The sequence below is a fragment of the Thunnus maccoyii genome, chromosome 3 (assembly GCF_910596095.1).
Source record: "Thunnus maccoyii chromosome 3, fThuMac1.1, whole genome shotgun sequence".
Classification (NCBI taxonomy): Eukaryota; Metazoa; Chordata; class Actinopteri; order Scombriformes; family Scombridae; genus Thunnus; species Thunnus maccoyii.
In genome coordinates, this window is record NC_056535.1 from 24,074,946 (window position 1) to 24,097,253 (window position 22,308).

General features: G+C 38.0%; 1 protein-coding gene across 2 annotated transcripts in view; it reads left to right on the forward strand.

Moving 5' to 3' along the window:
• Positions 1–22,308, forward strand: part of LOC121894715 (cadherin-22) — a 180,782-nt gene that overhangs the window by 12,099 nt on the left and 146,375 nt on the right. Inside the window, exon 2 of one of the 2 annotated variants that reach the window (XM_042407515.1) lies at positions 9,551–9,623. The exons of the other annotated variant lie outside the window; for it this stretch is intronic. The gene's annotated coding sequence lies outside the window, so the exon portion shown is untranslated. The remainder of the gene's footprint in view (positions 1–9,550; positions 9,624–22,308) is intronic. 2 annotated transcript variants of the gene reach the window in all.

Here is a 22,308-nt window from a genome sequence, read left to right on the forward strand (position 1 = left end):
CTCAAGTGAATGGTTAATACAGGGTTTGGCTACCTTTCTTTGTCTTCCTCTTTTTCTCTCTCTCTCTTGCTTCTTTTTTTATCCTCATCTCTTTCTGGTATGATTTTAATGTTGTGGCTGAAGAACAGTTCTAGCATAATGATGTTTGTTATGTAATATGGGACTGACTGACTGATTGCAAAAACAGTGATAGATGCCATTATACAGCAAACATGTCAATTGCCTTATAGACTATAATACTAGCTTTTTCCATTTCTGCTTTGCAGCATTAAAAATGGAAGGAAATGTGTCGTGTTAGTAAAATTATAGTCATTATTTGCAGAACTCAAAGAGTTGCAATATCAAGCAAATGTTTTCACTGTTATAATCTGTAACAGTTACATTGTATTTCATATATTTCATGAATAAAAAGCATCCATACTGGCAAAATATAAAAGAGTAAAGTGTGTAAGGAAAGTGTGCATATGTGCATGTATGTCTATGTGTGTGTGTGTGTGTGTGTGTGTGTGTATGAGTATGTGTATGTAACAGAGAACAAAAATGTCATTGCTTAATTCTCAGTAAAAAAAAAAAGAAAAAACAAAAACCTAACAAAAAAGAAAAAAACAGTTACATTGTATCTGGACTGACAGAACAAAACAGCAGGTGTGGGGTAAGTGGCAGCTTTAAGAAATGTGTCTGCAGTCTGCATGGATATCACTTCCTCCAGGCAAAGTAATAACTCTTATTACAGCCCTTTTAGGGACTCCTTGGGAGTGGAACTAAGTTGTTTTCCAATGTGATGCTGTTGGCACCTTGCAGAGGCATAATGGAAAAGACATCCTTAAATAATTGTGGTTAAAGTGATACTGTGCTGTTGAACGAAATCTCTGTCAGGCATGCGAAAATGTCTTATAAAGTGTGGTGTGATGCAAATATTACAAGTTTGATTGTGTGGTGGAATTTTACTCGGGCTGAATGGGGTGAATGATTGAATAGTTTAGGTATGAGTGCATGATATGGTTTTATAAAGTACTCTTTCATGCTCTGTCCTCTCACTGCCACCCACTAGCACACATACACAAACACCAAAAAGCATCAAAATTTTTAAGTTTTTATGTGTTTTCTGAATTATGCATTGGGAACATTCTCTTGGGGATAGCTGTACATTCTTACTAATGGTATTAGCTTTTGCTGGGTAAAGCATGTTTACACAGACTTGTGAAAAAAAAAAGCAGGCGCACACACAGAGACACGCACACAGAGTGCATGAGCATGCATGCACACACACAGATACATCATACACATTTAGAGTAATACAGAGAGCCTCCCTGCTAAAAGGTTCAAAACTTTCTACCCTTGTGAAAACATTTCCTTCTTGGGTAAAATTTGGGAACTTTTGCATGCAGAGGCCAACCAATTTTATCTCCAAACTTTGCTTCAAATAAATATTATTTACTGCATTTACCAGGCATACATTTGTGAAGAAATCTCCATGGTCATCAATATGATTCCTGCATTTTAAAATTTGTTATAATCAAAATTATTGACCCTTTTACTCTGCAACAGGCTTCTTTGTGTGATGTGACATGCACTGAGGTCAGTCCGCTTGAGTAATCACCCTGCATCACAGATTATGGCCAGGAATCCATCAATTGAGCTGTCTGCACTGGACAACAAAGCCTTCAGTTCAACATCCCAGACAAATAGCTGATAATGCTGAGTTGTAGTTCATTTTTCCTTTCAATAGAAAAAGCATAATCTCTACAATACTTCATAATAGGACAGAATTCAATAATAAACCCCAGACATGTACCCGAGAGGGTGTGAAAAAAAGCTGTACTTAAGAAGTCATGAAACTTTGACATAATCCCCATGGCTCCCTTGGAAGTAGACAATGATAAAACTTGCATGAAACTCAAATATCACTTATTCAAGGCTATCTCAGTTCTCTAATTGTGCTGTGAACATTTTGGGTCTCGAATGACTACATAAAATCAATGCCAGATGAGCTGGCTGAAATGTCACCAAAATCAAATTAAATCAGTGGAAACTGATGTGTAATGTGGAACATTTGAGTAGTTTTTGCATTCAGGTCACTATAATTATGTGTTGTGTACACCCATTTTGCCTTTTCCTCAGTCAAGGGCTTTGAGATAAAATGCTCAGCTCCTACATTTTGAAATTATGTCCATAGTTGCCTGTTAACACGAGATTATAAAATGGCCTCCTCTTGTGTTTTCTTTCCTGTCTCTGTATTTGTCTCACCCTCTGTCCTTTTCTTGTACACTATCTCTCCCTCTGTATGACTTGATTCATAATTATTTTTCAATTCTCCCTCTTTTCCCTCTGTCTGTATTTGTGGTTCACAGGTGGTTAGAATTGTGGATTCACATCAAGAAGAGTTTGATTATGCCACCCATCCTATCTCTTTCTGTGTGGAGTCTCAATGTGTGTGTGGTTTTCCTACTAGTGCTTCTCTTTTTTCCCCACAGTCCAAAGGCAAGCAGGTTAGGTGAGAGAAACTGTAAAGTTCTCTGCAGTATGCATGTGTTTTTCTGTCTACTGTGGTAGCCCAATGCGTGCTGGGATGGACTCTAGCCCTTCAAACCCTGAACTGTATAACCTTTTTGAGACTGTATGGATGGAGGATGTTTCTGTTTCTCATGTTTTTTTTGGTCTCTTGCAACAACCTGCAACATTTCCAACAGCCTTAGCTCTGCTGAGCCCAGACCATCATTTGTCTGCTTAATGACCACTGAGGTGCCATGTTGAGTCATAGTGATGACATATTAAGGTTTATTCCACTGTCTAATTTAAGCCCTGGTGAAAGAGCATGGCCAATAATTTCTTCTTCCATTTAACCACTGCAGGTTTTCCTCTTCCTTGTGAGTTTCCCAACTAAAAATGTAAAGGTCTGAGCACTGTTTTTATTTGCAACCATGTTTTCTGGAAAAAAGCAAATAAAATTCCAACAGCACTAACATTTTAAGATAATCAGTGCTGTCTGAGAATAGACATTTATTTTATTGATCTAAGTCACTATAAAACTATAAATTGCCATATTTATTGACCAAAAATGAGCAGGATATTATAAAATCTCAGAAACTGTTCCATGCCTCTGCCTTAAAGTGAAACATCTGGAAACTTGGCCAAATTTTGACATATTTCAGTAAATCTGGTTTGCAATTAAGGTGTAACCACATAATTTGGTAATCAAATGGTAACCTCTCACTGTAGTTCCATAATCTGGCCATTTTGAGTCATTTTTTTTATGTTTCTTAAGTCACTATTATTTGCCATTTTGACATATTTCCTGCCTTAGTAGCAAAAATATGGTATATCATGGCCATATCCATGTTAACCAAATCCAATAAGAATTAATAAATAAATATTTGAGTATACCACAAAATTTTCAAACAATAAAGCAATATACAGTATGCCAGATAGATTAACATTTTTTGTCCTGAATTGTTAAAATTGCTAATTATATATATACAATTTATGAATGGTTAGAGAGGTTATTTTGTTGTCATGACGTCTTTTATGATATGTCACACACACACTTACAACTTTTTGGGTTAATATCAGCCAAATGCATATAGTTCCATCAGTAGTTCATATCAGAAAAGTGATACAAAGGGGGGTTGTGTTTATTGTATTTGTTGTTTTCGCTGTCTGATCATGCAGCCTATTGTATTTCTTTTTCATCTGATAAAGTATACAGCTAAAGAGAATTTAACATCTACTGTCTTTATCACATACAGTATCATCTTACCGACTTGACATGGATTTCTCGTATGGCAGTACTGGATCTTTAAGTTTACAATTATGTAAGTGCTCTACAAGGAGGTTTATTGAAATCTGAATCACAATAAGCAACCTGTCACAGTCCAGACACAATATGTTCATATCGCTAGTGCTATAATGCTGGCTGACAATAATACCCCATCTACACCTGGCATTAAAATGTGATCTTTATCTGGATACATTATCCGGATGAAGAAAAACACATTTTAATGCAAGGTGTAAATGCACTCAGAGTGCATCGTGATCGGAATGTGATTAAATCAGCCAGACCACCTTTGGAGGCAGTCAGGCCTTGTTATCAGATCTCAGCTAAGTGTAAATGCAATCTGTACAACTTTACCACATTCATAAGAAAAAAATTGTCCCAGTAAGTTGAAAGGTCAACTAGCTCCACCTCTTCCTGCCACCTAAAGCAAGCCCTGCAACGGATACAAGTATCAGCAGTGGCTAGACGTCTTTCCTGGCAAAGATTTAGAAATGAATGACATTCATTCGTGACAGCTTGCCTTATTTAAATCCGATCACAATGTGGGCAGGGCACAACTGAGAAAACGAGAACAAATTTCAATACAAGGTGTAAATGCAAAGACCCATGGATTGGATATCATTATCCACATAATGTATCCAGATACAGGTCACATGTGGATCCTAAACCAGTTAACTAATTTATCCATTGAACTAACTGGATTGTTCATAGAAAATGCTAAAAAAGAAGGAAATGCAATGAAAATGAAGGAAATGGGGTAACTTGAGAAAAATTGAGAGAGAAAGTGTATATTATTTGTGTGGGTTTGTTTGACTGTTTAATATATTCCTAATCTCCCCATTACTGCTTGCTTTGGGACTTCCTGCAGTATTAGAAAAAATATGCTAAGAACCCAATTTTCAGTTGAAAGAACCTTTAAAATTTGAATGTATATATAACACTGGAGAAGTTGAAACACCAACACTAGCTGCTCTGGGGAGTCATACACAGGAGCAATGACTTTTTTTTCCCTTTCTTGTACTTTGTCTTACTTTACCTTGTCTAAGATTGTCTCCTTTTAACAAACCTGTAAATACAGAAAAAAAAAAAAACATTGTACACTTAAGGACTGACTAAAGCAAATACACAGAAGAAAACACATGTAAATAATGATTCAAGCCATGAATAACATGAGAAAGAATATATGTGTTATAATAAACAAATGAAGGATGATGAGGGATAATCAGGGTAGTTAACTCTGCAGCCTGCTACTCTGGAGCAACTAAAAACTGCTGAAAAATGAAAGAAAAGAAATCCCTGTGAAGTCATAGTCACCCAAACTATGCATCAGTACTTCTAGTCTTAAAAGCTATAAAACAAACCAGAGAGTAGGAAATGACAGACAGCAATATCAGTATCAGATTGGATCATGTACTGCAAGACACCCTCAAGAGTGTGTTCCTTCCCAGATTTGCAATCCTGCAAAAACCTTAAATCTCTCAGAGGCTCAGCCAACAGAGTTTGTAAGGTTACAAAGCATATCTGCCAAGACGGTTTGGGAAGTTCCCTCTCCAGTGAGCTGAGGCTCGTTTCACAGAGAAGTTTTGACTAGACTCTAAAACATAGATAAGTTGAGCTTTTAGTTGAAGATTCATGGCAGTCTGATTTGAAATATCTTTGAACAGTTGCTGTGGTTGTGTCATTTTGAGCAGCACTGTACTCTCTCACTGGGTACAACACAGCCTCAGTAGTCTTTAGTATACCATACACTGTACAGTGATTGTACTTCAACTTTATTTACATAAGGTGATTTGAAAATATATCTCATTAGATAAGATTAAGAGCTAAAAATTAAATTAGGGTATGTCTTGTACTCGCTAATGGCCTCTTGAACTGGATGGCGCTTGGCTAGAAATGAGAGAGCTGAGTGGCTGACACAAATTTACCACTGTGGTGCCTGTGACCATAGCAGTTAATTGCAGAACAGCAGTGCAATCTACAGTTTTATATATATTTTATACTGCAACATGACTGCTCATGTAGCACATTTTTGGTAGACCAGGCTCACATATGAATGAGGAAGTGCATACGCCTCTGACAGTACCAGTGAATATGACTGTGCAGGCTTAATTCACTAAACACCCACAAGAAATTACAGGCTTCACTGGGTTATGTGGTGTTTTATGTATTGTTAACACATTGCTGAATTTGCTGTACTCACATTATCTGTCTCAGAGAATTTATGATATGAAGATGTCACATCTGTTTTTAATGGTGCACAGCTGCATGCACACAGTAATCTGGGGACACGCTTGGATTTGTAGTGATAATACATATCTTTCCAAAGATTAAACTACTATGTGTGCATGTGTTAGTGTGTGTTGTGTGTGTATGTTTGTGTGCACACTAGAGTTACTACAGTTCTGGGCCTGTCTCTCCTCTTTGTTTCTGCAGCATAATGGGCTTTGTAAGATAATACCCAAGAGACATAACAATACTTCTGAGCTAGGGGATTGTGAAGCCGTCCCAGTTCGCAGCACCGCTTTGGCTCCAAGCTTCAGCTATGATTGGAAAACCACCAAACCTGGATTTACCGGCAAATGATATTAATCGCTGCCGTGGTCCTCTTCACTTTATCATTTTCTCTCTTTTTAATCACTTTGCTCTCAGTTTCTAAGCTGTTTTCTCTGTATCTTCTAATTCACTCCTACAATGACACTCAATGTCAAAACAGGTTCATCCTCATCCTTATCAAAGCAATAAAGAGAGACCATGGAAGGATTCAGCTGTTACTGGTCGCTAGTGTATTATTGTTCAGCTATTGATTGGCTCTGTAGCCCTTTCTTTTTGAAAAATAAAAGCTGATCCAAAATATCGCTCGTAGTTACATAGTTACATACAAAACACAAGTAACATCATCATTTGAAAATGACTTAAAAACTTGGATATGGATTCAGTTTCTAATCTCCAGTGTTAATGTCAATAAAAAAAAAATAAAAATAAAAAAAATAAACATGCTTTGTCAAATTTCATCATGATTTTTTATATCAATCTTTGTTACCACTCTTTAGAAAGCATCCTAGAATTGACAGAGAAATACCGTTTTCCAAGTAGAGGCTCTCAACTCTCACACCGAGCTAGCTAGCACAACAGTTGAGGCTTTGTCTGGCTGACTGTTTTAGCATAATGGTGTGTTTTAGCACACCGTTTGTGAGAAAAAAAATGTGCAGACTACAGCAAGCATTTATGTTTGTATGAAGTGGGCATGCATAATAGACTATAGCATTGTTGTGCAGTTGGAATAGTCTCTCAAAATTATGAACTCTGCTAACTTGCTAAAAATAGCGGCTAATGTTATGCTAGCTAGCTTATCAACTACATTACACACACAAAACAAACATTATTATATCACTGATGATAACAATGCAACATTTAGTTAGAGACACTGAGTACAGACTGGTAAACTGTCTGTTTAAGCCCAACATTTTCACATAGCTCCACTCCCCAGCACAGATGTCAGTAAGACTGCCGGCTGCTGAGCCTTGTGAGCAGCCATCAACGAGCTCTTAGTGCCGCTGAGTCAAAGATAAAGCAAAGACAGCAACATGCCAACATGAATAATACAACAGTTTACTGCTGTAAATAAGTTAAGTAAGTAATCATATACTATGTTTGTTAATAATAAATGTAAATATATTTACATTTAATATATTTTTTCCACAATTTTATTATGGATGAAATTAGCTGCCATATTGTTAGCAACTAACATTGCTTTTTGGGATGTTTGTTTTTCCGACCAACTTACAGTTGGTCAGAAGCAAGTATTGTTCATCTGTTACTTCTGAACTTAGTTAGCCTGTAATATATCCCAAAATTTTATCACAGTTGTTTTTGTCCATATGCTCTGGTAGGTCACTCTCAGCTGTTGTTTAAAAGCTATGTTAGCTTCCACTACCAGTGAACTAACAAGATAGCAGAATGATGTTGAGATGCCATGTTGAGATGATGAAAGTGGTGGTGTTATCGGGCTCTTAAGACACATATACAGTGGGTATGTCCTTTTTTACATGTTGCCTCCACATTACAATTAAACACTTCTGTTTGAACATTGGCCAAGTGGTCCTTTAATTGGCTATTTCATTTACAGTGGATGAAGTGGCTTGCACATTTTAAAGTGTGCTGTTGAACTATGTTGTGCTACACCAGGCTTCAACACCACTCTATACTGTTAACCAGTAGGGGAAAAAACAATTAGGTAAATAATTTTGCCTGCAGTTTTGGAAACAGCAGTTTGAAGTCATGAAGTCTTTTTCATCCCTGTTTCTGGCCTGTGATGCAACTATATGTAGTTTATTGGTGGAAACATATTTTCATAAAGACAGTTGTACTTTAAACTGTATTTATGGAGCATAATTGTTGTGAAAAGGTTTGTGCTTTTTTTGTTGCAGCCCTGCATCTCAGTCTCTCAGTTTGCCAATGTGATCAACCTGAAGCAATGACAGACTGAATGTAAATGATGAATCCTTACCTTCACTCTCTGTGTAATAATTATTATTAGCTCAAATGTTTTATTTGAATTAAGCAGTATTGAGCTTCCTTCACAAAATTACATCACATACAAAGAATTGCTCATTTTTCATCAGTTTTCAGTAAATTCTCTAACAAACTTTTAATTTCAGATTGCTCTATGACTGTCTAAACCACTTTTACATAAATTATTAATGCCATTTTATCATTTCTAGAATAGGTAAAGACATTTTTTGTAAATTTTAACGAATAAATGTTAAATATAACAGTATAACTAGAGGTATAAATGATGATTTTGACAGCAGTGTGTATCAGGCTCTCCTGGTAATTGCTTTGGTATGGGAGATGTTGCACTCTGGAAGACATTGAAATAGATAGCGTAATTCTTTTTTGTGAGTGATGCACTGTTTATTAGAGATCTATCAAGTGAGATAGGGTATTGCCTTGTAACTCTACAGTACCTGTGTTTATTTATTGCCCTAGCTTGATGCCTCTAGAAGGCCTGTAATAGAACTGATAAACAGGACAATTATGCTCCGGGCTCCTTTAACTTGTATTGATAAGGACATTTGGCACTAAAACATAAACTGTCTGGCCTTCATTCCTCATGGCAGGTTATATTTTAGTATGGCCAACAATTTTTGCGGCAGCAAATTTTACACCTAGGCAGTCACTTGCTCAGCCAGTCTGTTTGGTTATCCAGCCAATTAAAATATTGAAGAGACAGAAGAAGAAAGGTGAGATTATCAACTAGCCCTTCAGTCTAGTTCCAACCATCCAGCCTGCAGTTCATCCATCTGATTTTATCTGATTTACAGCCTTTCCTTCATCCACCTATCTACCAATGTGCATTTACCTTACCTTGGCTGAATGGCTGATATTGCCACCTCACTGTTTGTTTTTGTTTCAGTCACTGCTTTCAAGTACAAATTCAGTCACCCAGATAGGCATTCATTTTGCTTCAGAGGTCAAAGGGCTGTATATCCCAATCTCACTTTTCCATTTCCGGCATACTGTATGTCAATTTTTGTTTCCAGCATTCAGCCACAACTGAGAGAACATAAACTAGAGTTGGCAGCTGACATTTTCAACCTGTCTGTCACAATTCCCAGTTTACATGAAATTTTGACAGTGAAACTGCCATAACATCTCCAAGACGTTTATTAAAAAAACATGGTGATTAAGTGTTACAACTAGCTTATCTGTTTTCATTTGTTCCAATTTTATAGAGCTGAGCTAATACATGTCCCTGTTGAATCTCCTCCTCAGCCCCTACGCTACTTGCACATTTGATCATGAATGGACAAAGCACTTGACTGTCAAAATATGCTGTTGCCTATCTGTAAGTACAGTACATGAAAGCAGACAGCATGCATTAAGTTTTAATTTGTAATAGGGGGAATTGTTTTGACTCCTTGTCCCAGTTCCCTCTATGATGTGTTAGCATGTTTTACTTGTTATCCAGTATTGTATGCTCCTCTTCAACTATGTGCACTGTACCAACTTTAAAATGGTAATTGTGTTTGGGAAATGTGAGATGCCTTCCGGTTAAATGTTGTCTAATAGGCTTTTGGCCCAACAAAAAAAAGATGCTCTTGTTTCAACACTCATTTGAATTAGAAATTATAGCCTACCCCCCGTCTTGAATCGACTGAATTCAAAATTGTTTTGGCCACCTGCTCTGACTTACTTATCCCTTTTACTCTTCCCTTGGACTGTTACTAGTGGAGATGTGACTTGACAGACAGGTTCCAGCTATATGAGTCTTTGCCCTCCTTCCTGCATACTTATGGGGGATTATGTAGCATTGCAGGTTTTATATTACATATCAGTAGTGGATTCTCAACTCTGTATGTGTTTGTTTGTTTGTGTGTGTGTGTGTGTGTGTGTGCTTGTGGGAATGTCTGAGGCAAAAACAGTGAAACCCTATGTGTTTGTATGTGTGTGCACCTGGGTCTTTGTGATGTCTGAAAGGTTTTGGTGTCCACAGTGACTGGTTTGTCAGTCTGAATGACAACTATGCATGCACCTGTCATAGTCTTTTATATGCTCACCATTGTGAGCAAGATTGAACCCCTGAGTTACTTGGGGTCATTTGTGTTTTTTTACATACTGGTAATGTTGCACTGATGACACTTTAGGTAGAGCTTGTGACCTGCTCCTTTCTGAATGTGTGTGAAAGGCATCCCTATGAACATATGTTGCGAGCCTCTCTGCCTAGCATGTCTGTGAACTTCTATCCCAGCACTCTGTGATTGTACTGAAAGCAGGTGTCTGAAAGCAGGTGCATATTAAAGACGCAAACATGTCGTAGATGTTCAAACAACCTCCAAATGCTCACCACAACAGGTGGTTAAATTCATCTCAACTATCTAGAAATTAGAAATATAGATTTTCTTCAGTTTTGCAGTTATGGGAAAATGAAGTTATCAGCAGTCGTGCGATGGAGAAACTGTCCCCTGGTTCGCTCGGGTCATGTTTCCTCATATAAGAGGTGGAGGTGGCAGATGGGGAGGAAAGGAGGACTGATGGAAAAGAGAGAAAGGGAGTTGAAGGTGAAATGACAAACAGTGTACAGTAAATGTCACTGCGGGCTGGTATAGCCGCAGCAGATTAGTGGAAGACACAATAGTAAACATTCCTGTCCATGATGAGATTGATCATGTTGATTTTAAGGATTATCTGTTGTGAAATTTTGGGTTCAACTGGAAATGTTGGTGCAGCATACAGTCTATTGTAAGTCTTGTATTGCTGTAGATTTATCTCAACAAAATTATTATTTAAAATTGTTATATTTTAAATAAATTAGTTGATAACCCATTGATATACCCAGTTTTTCTCAATAATTTTTAATCCTAGAGTCACAACTGGCTCAGCCCACTAGCCAGTGAGAGGGATGTCACACTTGTGACAACTGAAAGCTACATTAGATCTTGTGTATATCTAATAAATGAGAACCATACACATATGCCTTTTACTTTTATCAAAATTATATTTTTCTTCCCACTTTTGCCTTCATCAGGGTTCAAACACTTGGTTAAAATGTTGCACTCAATCCAGATGGCTGTTTGGAAAGGCTGTAACACCAGTAGCATGGAAATATGTTTTATGTTTTTATTTTATTGTAAAAGGAGATGTAAGAAAGCCTTAGTAATGAAAATAACACAGTTTGTCTGATTGTCTGACGTAAAAATGCAATAACGGGCACACAGACAGACTTAATTAAAGCAAGCACTATTTGGAAAGCTTTTGCTTGCTCCTCAAATAGATGTGTGAAGGAGGAGTTACTGTAGTTTTTTCAAGATTGCACCTCAGGGAAAGAGGAAAAAAGCAGAAGTGTAAACATTGCAAGCACATTGCAAACAAACAAACAAACAAAAAAAAAGACAGGAAGCAGCTGCAGCTCCTCCAACAGAGGTATCGAACCTACATTTGTGCAGATGAAACTGTCCTTCAACACAAATCAAAAAACTCAAACAATACACTGTAAATGCAGGGCACCCACAAATTTGTTCAGGAAACTGCATAACTTTGAGGAATGGGATCAACAAAAGATTATGTAAACAAGCTACAGGGACTTTTGAAGCTCAAGGCGGGACTTTGAGTTTTATGACCTGGATAACAGTAGGCTGGAAGTCTTCAAATCCTTCATGCAACAGCTTTTTTTCATTACTTCTAGGGCATCATAAGAAGTCTACATCAAAAAGCTTAAAAAACGTACCTCGTAAATTAGCACACCAACTGTTGGTTGTTCGGTTGGTTACTCTTTGAAGCCCAGCACCCAGATGTTTGTCCCATCAACAAAGCCATATGTCTAATGGCCTTAATGCTGATATTTGTAGCCCATCTCTCATTTTATTAATGAATGCAAACTTATGAGTAAAATGCATGTATCAGCTTCATTATTTATCTCCCATCAACAATCTCTCTTTCACATATTCTGTTCTTGTGTGCTGGCAGTGAGAACCTTTATGAATCATTGGTTGTTAATGGGACATTGACTATTCCAGTCACAGCAAGAGTGAGGGAAGGGGGCAGCTGGGAGTCCCAGGGGGACTCAGACCCGTGGCAGATCCATTATTCATGGTTCACCATGGGCTTGTAGAGAACACTGACACCCGACCTGCCTAAATCAAACAGGGCCAGTGAGTTTAATGCCCCTTGGGAAATGCAAGGCTCAGGTAAAGGTGGGGGTGATGGGGGGTGGAGAGGGAGTGACGGTGAGGGTCAGATCAGAAAGGAGAGGAGAGGAGGGGTGAAGAGGAAGAGAGGGGAATGGCCTCTCTTCTTACTCCACTGGCTCTTGCTTGAAAGCTGTCAGCACAGCAGCGCTATATCCCTCTGCCTTGCTTTAGTATGCTGTTTCTTTTTCTTTCTTTCTTTTGCTTTCTTTCTTTCTTTCGCTTTCTTTCTTTGTTTCTTTCTCTCTCTCTTTCTTTCTTTCTTTCTTTCTTTCTTTCTTTCTTAACTGTCCCTTTTTTCTACCCTCAGGTCAGTAACAGGTCTAATCATAAATACTAATGCTGCATTTTGGAGTATACAAGCTTTTCATAGTTGTTCATCTTGCACAACAACTTCTGTCGAGTGCTGATAAACTTTACATTAACCATGAAATTCAATCCATTAATGTAAGTCAATGTGATGGGAAAACCTCATCAACTAAATGTTTTGATATTATGTTAGAGCTTTGCTGAACTACTTAAAGACGCAATCTTGTTTAAATTTTAATTCAAATTTATCCTGTGTGCACCCCTCCTTCCTTGCCTGAATAGAGGGCATCAATCAGTCAGATGAAAACAAACAAACAAACAACTGCAGCCTATAAAAAATACTTTATGGTGGAAATTAGGTATGTGTGTGTATGCACAAACATTTTGTTTTAGGAAGAGTTTGCGATCACTACACTTAAGTATCAGTAAGTCTTTAGAGTATACGGTAAAACCGTGTGAGGGAAATCAGTGAGACCTCACTGGTGTCCTCTGTGTCATTGCTATGCAGGACAGTGCGTAGTAAGGCTCCATTCAGCCTCTGAGCCAGAAGGTGACATTGTATTGAAGCCAAGCGCTAAATACCCAACAAGGGACTGATTGCCTTACATACACCAGCATTAGGTTGAGTTAAAATCACAAAAAGCTTAAATGATCATGAGAACAGAGCAAGACACGCTTACACAAATAGTCTTTGAGTCACTATTTTGTTAAAATCTAAGCTTTTGCACAATAGCAAAGATATCTGCATCATCGTCATGTACGGTAAATGGGTTCAATGGCTTCATGAAATAAAAAAGATAAACAAACTTATGTTAAATATGAATAATTTAACATTAAATTATGAGAGATGCATCTTCTTTGAATTAATTCCCTGCTCTCGTTTTTACTGAGCTGGAAAAAAAAAAACCCTTAGCAGCAAACGCCTTTAAGATAAATTTTCTCTTGATAACTTCTGCCCCAATGTAACAGGTCATTACCGCCTTGTTTGTGCATGTCTGGTTTCTCTTGAGTAATTCTATAAAATCAGTGGAAAATATAGCCATGGCACAGCTACATTAATATTCTTTTATTTATTCTTTACTGTGTTCCTATATGATGCACAACTCATTTCCCACAGACAAAGCACCCCTGCAGTCCCTTGTAATTACCCAGAGAGATGTAGAGTTCTTGGGTTTGCATGTTTATCTCCTTCACCTAAACACATCCCATGGGCAGCCACTTCCTGTTCACACTGCAAACTCCCCTGTAATGTGTTTTCTTTGATCTTGTAACATTGCTAATCTAAGTCAAATTTCCTGAATTTGCTAATAAGATAATCGTTGCCACATAAATTGACATTGCAATCAATAGTCAGAGCACGTGAACAGTGGGAGGAAACAAGCAAGGGTGCTGAAGATGTAGCATATTGGCATTGTCACTATGTATTACTTGCAATATTTTTATTGATTATGAATTTAAGATGTAAGATGTTTTTAAATATAGTGGAAAGTTTGCAACAATTTGTTTATGCTTTATATTTACAAGGCAGTGAGTAAGGGGACCTTGTTCTTTTTGTCTGTTCTGTCTCGCCAAACGTGTAAGCTCTTTAGCATGCATTTTCTGGAGCGTTTTTTGGGAAAATAGCCAGGGGCACTAAGTGTTTCATCCGATCTGCAGTGTCACTTCATTGAGCTTGTCACTGCGTTAGCTGTGTTGCTTCTAATAAATATGCTTTATTGAACAAGCAGCAGTTTACAGAGTTTCAACAAGGCACAGCCAAGAAAACTGCCTTTAGCTTAAACTTTCTTCTAAGTGTTGAAAGGCTCTCATACTTTATGCAGATATGTAGTCACAACAGCAATACAAAAGGCAGAGGAAAAACAAGCAAAGGAAAAAGCAAAAAGGAAAAGCAATCAGTGTACAAAAAGTTGAAAGAAGTGTGTTTCTTTTTTCAGGTAGATTCAGATCATGTTTGATCTGGTAGGTTCACAGTTCCACATAACAAATTGCCATGATGAGGGAGAAATCATCTTACAAAGAAGCACGGACAGACATTTTCAAGCAATTTTTGCTTCTTTGACTAGAGGTCAGTGTTTAGACAGAGAGAACAAGGCACAAAAGGATTAGAAGGTTGATGGCCAGGTGCTCAAATCTCTGCTTTGACCAAGGATTATCAGTGATAAAAACATGACAGAATAATATGGACACATACAGAGCATGTTTTTGTCTCTCCTTTCCTCTCCCTTCCTTGTATTCTACAGCTTCCCTCCTCTGCCTCTTTCCATCCATTGCCAAGCCTCCGATTAATGCATTTGACAAACCACTGAGCAAGAAAGGGCATTAATAGCTACTCAAAGCAGAGAGCTATCATGGGATCCCTTGTTGTGAGAAAATTACGCATCTTCAGACCCGCAAGGCGGTACGGATAACAGAACACTTCTACACACTGTTTTCTAAACACTTACTTGGCCAAGCCTGAAAAGAAAGAGGCGGGAGAGACGAGGGCTTCAACTGGCAAGACCAGGCGAAGGGGATCGGGGGTGGAGGTGGGGGGGGGGGTCTGGTCCCTGGATGCATGGGTAAAGGCCTCTGCTTCTGAAACAGCTTAACCCAGTATCATGCCAAAGTGTGTAATACACACGCCGATCCACTAGAGGATACCATGTTAGTGTCACGTTTTGCCTCGCCTAGACGTCAAAAGTACACACATGTATAAAGGTGCAGTACCAGCAGGGGGCAACGGCAGTTGTGAAATAGTCATGAAAGCAGGACAACATAATTTGTCTGTGCTTTCCAAAACTGTTACAAATCACTGTTAAAAAATAATTATGTTTTATGGTGTGACAACGCTGTAGTTAAGGTCTGGTTAGGTTCAGCCACAAAAACCGCTTGATTAGGGCTAGGGAAAGATCATAGTTTTGGTTCAAATGAACACATGAAACGTGGTGTGGGTTAAAGGTACTACTTTATTGTCATGGAAACAGTAAACACCACAACAATCGTAGCTACGTTTTTTAAAATCCGACTTGTGGTTGGAAACGTGACACTCACAGTGGGAAGCGGGATGCGAACAGTGGTCTCCTGCAGCAAAGTCCACAAAGTCCACTTTTTGCAAGTAAGGATCTATCCATCCACCCAACCTGCCACCTCCAAATATGAAAATTTGTTACCTTATATAGACGTCATCTGTCATCTGCGCCACTTGACAGGCTCTTTGAAAGTCGTACACACGTGTGCTTTTCACGCCTAGGCGGAGCAAAACATGACACTGACACGGTGTCTTCTAGTGGATCGGCGAGTGTATTACACGCTTTGGCATGATACTGGGCTGAACAGCTAGTCCACAAAGGCCTAATCACCAAATGACATGATGATCCAGCTTACAGTGGCAGGCTGACAATGAAATTGTATTCCATTCCTTTAAATACACCATGGGTCTCAAACAATATTCGTACACACACTGTTTTTTATTTTCTTTTGTGTGTGTGTGTGGATACTGTATTTAGACACAAGCATGTGAGCGTGTATGTTCATGCTTGTGTTAATTTTTTTATGCATCTTGCTGGAGTCAAAACATAAACACTTGCCTAATTCTCATGTGGTTAATTTGCAAAAAACTTGAGAGTGTTTTTGCTGTTTGATGTTATTCTCCACAATTGCTCTTGACAAATGACCACAAAAAGGCTGCAGTGTTTACTGGTGTCTAAATGCATAGTGGGTTTTGACAACTGTATGACCTTCAGCACGTTGTCCTCTGGTGTTTTCAAGTGGCATAGACACTAAAGACTCGAGGTGAAAAGAACACACATTTAGTTCCAGGCTTTGAACAAAAATAATGATTAAAAATATTTCCAAATGCATGACACATTCAAGGGAATGGTGTGAATACATTTAGCTAATTAGCTTTCAAAATGAGAACTAGGCAAAACAAAACTCTTGGTTGAACTGTCCCCCTTCCCACCCCCTGTAATTTTGAAACAGGTTTGTGAGTTTCACATTTTAAAAGATTATTGCATTTTCACTTAATAAAAAATATACAGCGATCTTTGCACTGATGCAAGTTTGCAGATTTTCTTAAAACATATGCATATATGGAGAACATTGCAGGTAGAGCTTTACTTTTTCTTCAAGCAAATCTTGGCAACAAAGGTTTGCTCACTAAGGCAATTATCAGATGTTTACTCAGTTTGTTTCCAAAGGGTTTAGTGGCACAATCCCAACTGAAGTGCTATTTGCTCCTCCTAATTAGTCATCAAGAACAACAAATGTATTGTCAACAAAAGGAACATGTGAGAGTGATGTTGTCAGTATTTACAGCGAGTAATTCCAACTCATGTAATTTCTTGCAGTTTAAAATATATAAAAGCATTAAATGGTATTTATAAATTGTGAATGACACAATTCATTATTCAATTCAATTAAGTTTTGTTTATATAATGTCAAATCACAACAGAAGTTATTTCAGGGCACTTTTCACATAGAGCAGGTCTAGACTATACTCTTTATTTTACAGAGACCCAACATTCCCCCATGAGCAGCACTTGGCGACAGCGGAAAGGAAAAACTCCCCTTTAACAGGAAGAAACCTCGAGCAGATTCGGGCTCTAGGTGGGCGGCCATCTGCCTTGACTGGTTGGGTTGAGAGAGAAAGAGGGACGGGGAGAAAGGAAAGAGAGAAGCACAATAAAAACAATAATAACAATAACAATGATAATAATAAAAGAAATATGACTAAATAGAAATATGACTAATAATAATAAAAGCAGGTGTGGATGTCAAACAGGATCACGGGGGTCCCCACATCCACAGTCCATGGAAGCCCGTGATCCAGAAGCAGGGGGTCCAAGACCCTGATCCATAGCAACCTGTGAGACGAGAAAGCATGAAATCTGCAGGTGAGAAGCCAAGTTAGTAACATGCATTAATTGGACATGAAAACTGAAGTCAGTCTTACTTATTATGAAACTTATTATTTACTTATCATGAAAACTCATGACATGTTGTTTATTTTTATTTTATTAGAGAACTTTTTATTTCAAAACGCCCTTTTCCATGACCGTGTCACCAGTGCCAACTCCATTGCTGTTGTTTTTACCCCCCTCACTTTTTAGCCATTCACATGTACCCTCAGCCACTTAGCAGGCTCATCAACTGTTAACATTTAGTCAGTTAGCTCTTTTTAGGTAGAGCAACAACAATGGTAAGTTCATTCTGAATCAACCGACTGGAAGCTGCCTCTGTAAATTAACACAGTGCACAGTTCCATACAGTCCAGTAACTAACCTCTCCTTTAATTTGACTTAGCAGTTCTACACATGCTACAAATCTAGCCAGCTAACCAGCTGTGTTGGCTTGTGAGCTTGGCTTTGTTACTCAGTATTAAAGTGAAGAGGCAGTGTTGACACCAGCAGCTACCTTGTTTATTCAGTGTTACCTCTGCAGCGTTTTGCTTTTAAAATGTTCTCTGAGAAAAATACACAATGCTGTGAAGAGTAAAAATACACAGAGGCTGTGTCACTCCCTGGTTAACTCATTCACTATTCCTTATGTGATAAACACTTAATAGTTTACTTTGTAGGAAATTCAGACACTTATGATCATTTTGTGTCCTCTATATTAAGAGAAATATTAAGCAACTATAATTTCTGTATCTATTAAGTGTAACAAATTGCACTGTAGGATTGTTAACAGAAAGTAGTGTACATGCTATGGGCATTAATTTTTTCATTCCATTGCAGGAATTTCTGAGGGCATATATTTGTCACACAGAATTTGGTGGACAGTAAATATAGCGCATTAATTCCTAACTGCTCATGCTCCATATTAAAAAACTAGTGTAGCTGACACTTCACCTGCAACTACTCCCCCAGGTTCCTGCTGCATCTGAGAATGTTTCATATAAATTATAGTAAACAAACAATCCCGAACATGTTGTTCATAAATGGTGACATATTGACCTCAAGTTTCCGGTGTTTCGTACTTGTGTACTAAACAGCATTTTATTATGTCTGAAAGATTCCCATAGATAATGTGCTGTCCTAGCCTCACATCAAATATATGGAGTAAATGGAGTCCCACTATTGTAATTACAGTTATGATTAGACTGGGCTAAACCAGTAGAACAGAAGTATAGAGGTAGATGAACAGAGAGGAGATGGGGAGGTTAGTGGCGTTTCCTCATATAAACTGCACCTGAGCTAGACTGTGGAAGATAAAGAACATTCAATTTTCTACCCTTGATTGAATGTTTTAGAGCTAGACTGTGTAAATAACACCGGGCTGGGTGTATGAACACACACTCACATACCCACGCTCAAACAAATATATGGGGCACATTGTCACGCACACGATGTACACCACCGAGGAGAGATTAACATTTTTGAGAACACTTGCTTTATTCATTAATGCAGTAGCTATAGACATAATTGTGCTCCCAAACTCTCTACTGTGGACGTAGTGTGTGTGTGTGTCTGTGTGTGTCTGTGTGTGTGTGTGTGAGAGAGAGAGAGACAAGGGAGCACGGGAAGATAAAAATGTGAAGCTTCATTTGAATGGCTTTGGGCTGTTGACAAGGGTTGAGAGAAAATGCTTTTCCTCTTGTATGAAAAAAAAAAAAAAAAAAAAACGTAACTAAAACTAAAGAAAACCTCACATGTGCACACAAACCCTGACACACACACACACACATGTGAACACAACTGCGCACTCACACACACATAAGTATACATCCAGGCAGTGATCTGACAGGTGAGAATGGCTTACAGCTAGGTTAAAGGGGGAGCACACTACATAAGCAGGTCACCTCTCCTGGGACACAGCAATTTCTTGCACTGGAGATGGAAAAAAAAAAGAAAAAAACAAAACAAAATAATGCAATGCAATGAATAGGTACAACCTGGTGATCCTTCAGTTGACAGTTTGTACCCCTCTCACCTTTGTCTGTATTTTCTTACAAGTGGCTTCCTCATTAAATCAAATTCTCCACTTCAACAAATGTCTGGCAGCCTTGTGAAAAATGGCAGCGAGTATTTTAGTGTATTATACAACAGCAATAAGTTGTATGACCTTTCCCTTTTAACACTTGGTCCATGCAAATGGTTTATTTCTGAGCATTTCTAAGAGTTTGCATAGCCTGGTGTAGTATGAGTAAGGCACATCTTGACCTTGACCTTTCACTTGGTGTGTGGGAGGGAGGGAAGGAGACAGAGAGAGAGAGAGAGAGATACCCATAACATATAGAGTTTGGGTATTTCTGGCTTTATTAGACCATTTTTAACAAGCAGTGAGAGATTGTAGCAATGAATCACCTGCTGTAAAAAGGCTAAAACCTTAATGTTTTAAACATCAACTTTATAGTAGAACTTTGGAATACAACAGCAGTACTATAATAAATAATACAGTATATACAATACAAGACAAGTATATTATATCAATTTGGACCTGATAACACCAAATTTTGCTTTGTTGTGTAAATATGGTTCTGTGAATGAGAATTAAACACCGGCATCTCATACAGATTTAAATTGTACACTGGTGTTATTGTTGGAAAACCTCCATGGCTTTGTTGTAAGATCATTCATTCATGTCCCACAAATACGCCGTCATAGATTAAAGGACTGACTTCACTCAGAATGTCAGTAATTATTTCCAAAGGCCTATATCTTATATTCATTTTTATTTATTTATTTTTTTTGTTATAAACGTCAGACATGGTGATTTTTTTTTGTCATCGAAGTACTCTGCCTCTCAAGATGAAAGACTTTGTGAGCCAGACTGCTTTCACTGTGTTTGGTGTGCGACAGTGCACTCTTAACATGTAGCTAACAATGCTTTGTTTTTGCAGAGACTGGACAGGCCTTGCTCATCGAACATGTTTGACTCCCTTGTTTTATAGATTCTTCAGTAGAGACCATGTGCACTAATGGGTACCACCCGGTTAGAACATGGTCGAACAGACAGGGAAGTCTGAAAGACATCTTACAATACAGCTATCATCTTCTTCATAATGTGTTGGCCACAGGAGCGGCAGCCACTCTTTAGAGTTTTCCTGCTGAACAATAGTTCCATTTGGACGGGTCGATGAATGGTAGTTGAAGCAGGGTCATTCAGAACACTGCTTTTTTCTATTGAGAGGCTTGTGAATTTTAGGTTCAGGTAAAAAAAAAAAAAAAAAAAAAGACAAGAAAAAACAAGACTCTCAGGTCTCCCTCCATCGCATTTTGAAGATAAAAGCCTCATGACTAAGGTGAGATGCATTTTAATATCAGGGAGCTTTTCCTAGAGAGTCGACACTTTGACACTGAAGCAGCATCTGTGTCTCCTTTCTGGTGCTTTGCCTCTAGTGTGGTGAAGTCTCTGACTGTAGAGACAGGGTAACTTTCAGATGTTGGCAGGCTGTGATTAGTCAGGCCTGTACTCAGCAGGCTGCTCATTCTCATATTAATTTTTCCATGTGTCTCTTCTAACAGAAGTAATGAAGTGGTAATGACGCACAATGATAACAGTAAGAAGAGGCACTTGAAGTTGACGATCATATGTATTATCTTTTAAAAGGGAACATTGTTCTAATGCAGAAATATTTTAATTATAACAACATGGCAGTGACACCAAAACCCTGAATGCAAATATTTTTTTTTACTGTAGACAACTTCAGTTTTTAAATGGTTTTCTTACTTACTTGCAGCATATATGAATATATAATTTTCTTTGTAGTTAAATTGGACCTGATCAGTCAATTAATTTTATTAGAATATCTGTAAAGATCATCTAAAAATTATCTTTAACAGTGACAACAAAATTATTTGTATTTGTATTTGAACAAAAGTGGCAATAGGAGCAACAGTTCTGTTTTTACTTTTATTACACTTTTAATTTTAGGATATTAAAGTGTTAAAATAAGTGTTCTTCAATAAACTATTCTAATAATTATGAACACTGAAATGTAATATTGGTTTATGGTTTTCATAAACCCAGCACACGTATAACCATAAATATCATTCAAAAGAAAATCATTTTAAAACTAACATTCAGTTCCTAATCCATACACACACACACACTCACACACACACACAGGACAGTTATAAGGATACACTCACTAATGGTCGTTAAAGCTCAAAAACAGGTGTAAGCTAACGCACATTGCCATGAGCTACAATTAGCGAAATAGCAGAACAAAACATAATTTGCTCTGCACTCCCATTTCCACAACAGAGAAAATAGCGTTAGCTCATACCAGGAAACGTGTCACATTGAGCTGATGATGGAAAAACAAGTTGAAATCACCAACATATTGCCTGCGCCAACATGACAAGACAAACTGCTCAGTCAACAGCAAACTAAACTTAATGTTAGCAACCGTTAGCTCCAGATAGCCACTCAGTCAGGGGAAATGCATGGACACTTTTGCAATTTTGCTGGAAGATTTACCTCAGGGTCAACTCATGGTATGCTTCCAAGTTCGAGACTGCCTTGTATTCTGAAAATAACCCATATTGTTTACGTTTTTTGTTTATTATATACAGATTAGCAGCGACATACACGCACATACACTCACACGCT